This window comes from Cavia porcellus, unplaced genomic scaffold (assembly GCF_034190915.1).
Source record: "Cavia porcellus strain 051 isolate PalLab524CR breed Dunkin Hartley unplaced genomic scaffold, mCavPor4.1 scaffold_34, whole genome shotgun sequence".
NCBI lineage: Eukaryota > Metazoa > Chordata > Mammalia > Rodentia > Caviidae > Cavia > Cavia porcellus.
Window position 1 is genome coordinate 14,263,515 of NW_026947517.1, and position 6,326 is coordinate 14,269,840.

General features: G+C 41.8%; 1 long non-coding RNA gene across 1 annotated transcript; it reads right to left on the bottom strand.

Annotated features, from left to right (window-relative positions):
- Positions 1 to 1,140: 1,140 nt before the first annotated feature.
- Positions 1,141 to 5,383, bottom strand: LOC134474611 (uncharacterized). The gene is made up of 2 exons (XR_010045478.1): positions 4,839 to 5,383; positions 1,141 to 2,109 (listed from the first exon to the last, which is right to left on the bottom strand). It is a non-coding gene; the product is annotated as an uncharacterized LOC134474611 (long non-coding RNA).
- Between the last annotated feature and the right edge of the window lie 943 nt (positions 5,384 to 6,326).

Here is a 6,326-nt window from a genome sequence, read left to right on the forward strand (position 1 = left end):
ATGCAATGCTCATCCAAATACTATTAGTATAGCTCACAAATATAGAGAAAACTTCTCTAAAATTAATTTGGAAACAGAAAAGATCTAGAATACCAAAGACATTCCTAGGTAACAACGGCAAGTCAGGAGGCATCACAATTATTCACTTGCTATAATACTAGAAATCTACTGTCACAAAATCACCAGAGTACTGGTAGAAAAAAAGACTGGATAATCTATCAAAAAAGCCTAGAAGATGTAGACACAACTACAAACACATTCTGCTACCTTGTCTTTGATAAAGGAGCCAAATATGTTCACTGGAAGAGAGATAGACTCTTCAATAATGCTGAAGAAAATGACTTTCCCCATACTGAAGACTTTCACCATGAAATAGACAAAAGTCAAAGTATCTTGGAGATCTAAATATTACAACAGAAACACTAATGACGCTTCATGAATAAAACACAAATTTTGAAGAATTAACTTCAAAGAATCAACCACTGGGACCCCATCATATTAAAAAAAAATATTTGTACATCAAAAGAAATCACTAACACAGTGAAGACATTGCACAGTTTGGGCAAGGGATATCTTTCCATTTTCTGATAATCTCTTCAGTATCCTTTTACAAAGTATGTAATTTGCAATATGTAAGTCCTTGACTTTCTTTGTTAGGTTAATTCCAAGCATTTCACTTTCTTGGAGGCTATTATAAAGGGCGTGGTTTCTGTAACTTCTCTCTTAGTTGGTTGCTTGTGTACAGGAATGCTCTTGATTTTTTATTGTCAACTTTGTCTTCAGCTACATTATTGAACTTGGTTAAGTCTAGAAGTCTTTTGGTGGAGTAATTGACATCTTCTACATAGAATATCACATCATCTGTGAATAATGAGTTTACCTACTTTCTGTTATATGATTATTCTTATTTGTCTTTTAAGTCTAATTGTTCTGCCTAATGTTTCCAGAGCTATATTGAATAGGAGTGGTGATAGGAATCATCCTTTTCTTGTTCTTAATTGCATATGAAAGTTTTTAGTTTTTCACCATTTAGTATGATGCTGGGTGATCCGGCCTGCAGATCAACAAGTTCGGAACTCCTGGAGGAGAAACGGGGATTAAATAAAAGACATGGGGGAGACAAAAAGAGACGAAGGCAAGTTGATGTTAACCCAATCAAGCCTCTGGTTTATTGAGAAAATAATCACACCTTTTATAGGCTAAGGGCGGGAGCTGGGACAGGAAGAGGTTAAACAGATGAATACAACAGGGTTACCATCACATCCGGATAAGTGACGTAAGCAGAAGAGGATTATGGTTAATGTAGGCAGACGCAGTGCCCATAGGAGAGAGAGAGAGAGACATCTAGGCAGCAATGCCTGTCACTCGGCTCCCTACATCTCCTCCCTTTTTATATTATTTAATTAAGAGTATGGCAGGCCCTGTGAGGACAGCGTCTGTCTTAGGTCAAGGACCTCATTGCATGAACCCAACCAGGCCTTACCCGTCATGGGCTTGCAGAACAGCAGTTGGTCCTGTGCCTGTCTTAGGTGGCCGTTGGAATTAACATGCATGTCCTAGTTGCCCGTCTCTGACTGCCTGTCCATTGCCCCAGGGCAGTCAGGCCGCATCATCATATGGGCCACTCGTGGGAATTCCTTCCCTGTAGGTTTGTTGATCTGCCAACTCCAGCTGATGATAGTGTACCTGAATGGGCTTTGCCATAAATGCGTCTATCCGGTTATTAATGAACATCATAATCCTCTGAAAAATACAAGACTCACAGAAATGAGAAACAATAGGTCAGCTAGGGGACCCAAAAGTGGGACTAGGTAAGGGAAAAACTCCCCCCCCCCAAATCAAGGAGAAGGGGTTGACAGACATTTGTTGGTGTCTCTGTATGAAGTCATTCTCCTGTGTCTTGGAGCATGCCTTGTATAACACTGGATGTAGTCTATTTGGCTGGTGTATGTTCCTTCAGACCGAGAAGAGCCTCTTCTGCAGTCATGGGGTTCTGTGCATGGCTGTCAGCAGTTGCAGTCTGTTTGGCAGGGGTCAAAATCCACCATGGGTGTGGTGTGGCTCAAGAAGGCTGGTTAAGCAGCATAAGGCTCCAGGGAGATGTGTCACCTGTAAGAGAACACAGGGGATTGTGCCTCAGGAAATAACATTATTCCTGGGCGTTACATGGGGTCTTTGAAGAACTGTCTACTTGCTTTATGAGGCGTTTAGGTAGCCATCTAGCTTCTCTATCTTGTTGAGAGTAAACACACACTGAACCTCGTCCCCAGATAAGGACTGGATCAGGGCCATTCCACACATTGGTTAGTGGGTCTCTCCATAAAACAGATGCAAACCGTGTTTGAGTCTGAGTATGCCAAAACCGAGATGCTGCGGAGCAGCCTGAAGCATCCAGGGTCAGAAAATTTAAAATAAAAAGAGCATGTGAAAGGACATTTCTAGGAGACCCCTGGGTGGGGTACCATGTCTCCCTTTTTATTTTATCTATGGTGAATTTAAGAGAACGATGCGCACGTTCAACAATGCCTTGTCCCTGAGGATTGTAAGGTATACCTGTAGTGTGGAGGATATTAAGGCTTTTACAAAATTGAGCAAAGGAGGTACTGGTATAGCCAGGGCCATTATCGGTCTTGAGCTGTTGAGGACATCCCAGAACTGAGAAGGCTGACAGCATATGGGCTATAATGTGTTTAGCAGCTTCTCCAGTCTGGAGAGTGGCAAAAATGAAGCCACTATAAGTGTCAATAATGACATGTACATATTTTAGATTGCCAAACTCATTGAAATGGGTAACATCCATTTGCCATAAGGCATTAGGAATTAAACCTCTAGGGTTGACTCCTAGGTGTTGAACAGGTGAGTGGATAGCACAAGATGGGCAATTTTTTACAATTTGTCTGGCTTGCTCACGGGTAATTTTGTAGAGAAGGCGGAGGGTGTGAACATTGAGGTGATGTAGCTGGTGGGCTTGTTGGGCCTCAGACACCTTGGAGTCCTGAGCCATAAAAACCTGTGCTCGTACAGCAACATCAACCAAATGATTTCCTTGGGCAAGAGGCCCTGGGAGGTTGGAATGAGCTCGCAGATGACCGATAAAGAACTTATGACGCCGAAGCCATATGAAGCATTGTAATTGTTTGAACAGATTTGCAGCTGGGGAAGCATGACATATAATAGCAACAGTCTCTAATAATGGAACAGACTGAGCAAGGTAAGCACTGTCAGTATACAAATTAAATGGTTGGTCAGAGTAAGCAGCAAAAGCTGCAAGAATAGCTTCTAACTCTGCTAATTGTGCAGAGGAAGTATCTGCCTGGAGGGTAGAAACATTGTCTTGAGATACATAAGCAGCTCTTCCAGAGGATGAGCCATCAGTGAATAAAACCAGGGCACCCGGAAGGGGTTGTGAAGCTGTGACTTTAGGGAATATAAATGAGTGACGATTAGCAAAGTCAACTAGCTTATTTGGAGGGTAATGATTGTCAATAGTCCCTGAATAGGAAGCTAAGGCAATAGGCCACACTTCAGTACTCTGAAGTAGCCAATCTATTTGGTCTTTTGTAAAAGGTTGAATGATAATGTCTGGTTCTTTGCCAAAGTAACATTTTCCCTGCTTTCTACCCTGGATTATTAGGTCTGAGACAGCTTGGAAATAAGGCAAAAGTGTTCTTTTTGGAGAGACTGGTAAATGGACCCACATGAGGGGAGCTTGTTGCCAGAACACTGCTGTAGGGCAAAGCTTTGTATTAAAAATGAGAAACTGTAAAGGCTCATTGTAGTCCATAAAGGAAACAGTTTGTTGAGCAATAGCCTCTTCTACCTTACTGAGCGCTCTCCTGGCATCAGGTGTAAGCTCTCGGGGGGAAGTTGGATCTATGTCTCCCCAAAGCAGCGCATAAAGGGGCTGTAAATCATGTTTAGTTAGTTTTAAAAATGGTATGAGCCAATTAATATCTCCCAATAGTTTTTGGAAGTCATGAAGTGTAAAGGAATAGAGAAAAGCAATCTTTAAGATCTATGACAATTTTAAAAAATCCTAAAGGAATGGCACTGAGGGGAGGCCAGGCTGTAGAGGCCCCTTCAAGACCATTGTCTTATTTATTGCCCTAAGGTCTTGTAGCAGCCTCCACTTCCCTGACCTTTTCCGGATAACAAAGATAGTTGTGTTCCAAGGGGAATTACTAGGAACAATGTGGCCTGCATCTAACTGGTCCTGCACCAGCTGCCTTGCGGCTGCAAGCTTTTCAGAGTTAAGGTTGTTTCTAAAGGCTTATATGAATCCCCAATTGGCCATGGAGGCACAGGGAGTGGCGGGCTGCCATCCTGGGACCTGCTGATCACGTCAACAGGTGGAAGTGGTGGCAGATCACCATGTACAAGGACCTCTAACAGGCCATCATTCTCTGCATCTGAGAAATCAGAGGCTTCAGATTTTTCTGAGGACGGTTTTGAGGTAGATTTAAGGGAGTTGCGCAAGGCAGCCTCACCCAGTGCAACTGTCTCCTCAACCTGAGGGTCTGCATGCCTCTGGGCAAGCAGCTCAGAGATTAAATTCCAATATGTAAAGGTGGTCACAGGAACCTTTTCTGGACCGAAAACTCTATAATAATCTTTTAAAACATCTCTTACTGTATTCCACCTCTTGGTATCTATAGAACCCTCTAGGGGGAACCAAGGGCAAACCTTATGAATAAACTGAAAATACTGTAATAATTCTTGTTTTTCAACCCTTATCTCTCTTGTCTTTAATGCCTTTATAAGGCCTCCGACGAACAGTTCATGTTCGCTCAATACTTGACCCATGTCGGGAAAGGGAAATGGGGTTGCCGTTCACTCACCGTGACTCGGGCAGGACGTCGGGTAGTCGTCTGCGCAGGTCTCGGCACTTGATTTAATGTCCTGTTGCTTTAAGCTTTAATCCTTGATTCAGTTTACTCATTCCTCAGCCGAGGTCTCTGGTTCAATTTGCTTTCACTTTCGGTTTAAGCCGGCTGTCTCTCGAACGGCTCCCTCGTTAACTTCTCCGTGCCAGGAGCTCCCACGCTGAGCGCCACTTGATCCGGCCTGCAGATCAACAAGTTCGGAACTCCTGGAGGAGAAACGGGGATTAAATAAAAGACATGGGGGAGACAAAAAGAGACGAAGGCAAGTTGATGTTAACCCAATCAAGCCTCCGGTTTATTGAGAAAATAATCACACCTTTTATAGGCTAAGGGCGGGAGCTGGGACAGGAAGAGGTTAAACAGATGAATACAACAGGGTTACCATCACATCCGGATAAGTGACGTAAGCAGAAGAGGATTATGGTTAATGTAGGCAGACGCAGTGCCCATAGGAGAGAGAGAGAGAGACATCTAGGCAGCAATGCCTGTCACTCGGCTCCCTACAGCTGGGGATATTTTTGTCTTTGCTTGTTTTATCAGATTGAGGTAAAGACTCTCTATTGTTACAAATTGTAGGATTTTATTACAAATCAATGTTTGATTTCATCAAAAGATTATTGTGCATTTATTGAGATGATCACCATGTGACTTTTGTTTTTGCCTGTGTTGATATGACATTTAAATTTGTTGATTTGCATGTATTGAAACATCCCTGCCTTCCTGGGATGAATCCAAGTTGATCAGGTTTTAAAATCTTCTTGATAATTTGCTGCATTCACTTTGCTAGTGTCTTCTTAAGGATTTTTGCATCTATGTTCATTAGGAAAACTTGCTTATAGTTTTCTTTTTCTGGTTGTGTCTTTCTCTGATATTATTATCAGTGTAATGCTGGCCTCCAGGAAAGAGATAGGGAGAACTGCTTCTCTTTCAATTTCATTAAAAAGTAGGGGCCTTCAATTTTCTATATATTTTTTTTTGTAAAATTCAGCAGTAAATCCATGAAGACCTAGATTTCTATAAGTTGGTCAGTTGCCTTTTTGTTGTCATTGTTTTGCTTCATTTTAATGTGTTTTACAGAGTGTCTTATTATGCACTGGAGTGGCCTTGAGCTCACATTGTTGCCCTGGTAAGTTTCAAACTCACAACAATCCTTCTAACTCAGCTTCAAAAGTTCTGGCATTACAGGCATACACCACCCAGCCAGTGCTTGATAAAATTTAACTAGATCTTCAGTCTCATTAACAGATACTGCATTTCTAGAATTTTATATCTTCTTGAGTCAGTTTTGGCAATTCATATATATCTAGGAATTGATTCATTTCTATATTATGCAACCTAGGGAAGCATAAGTTTTTGAAGTACATATTGATGGTCTTAATTTTCACAGGATCTGTAGTTATCTTACTGTTTTCATTCCTCAATGAATGGTTTAAGTGGTTCTTT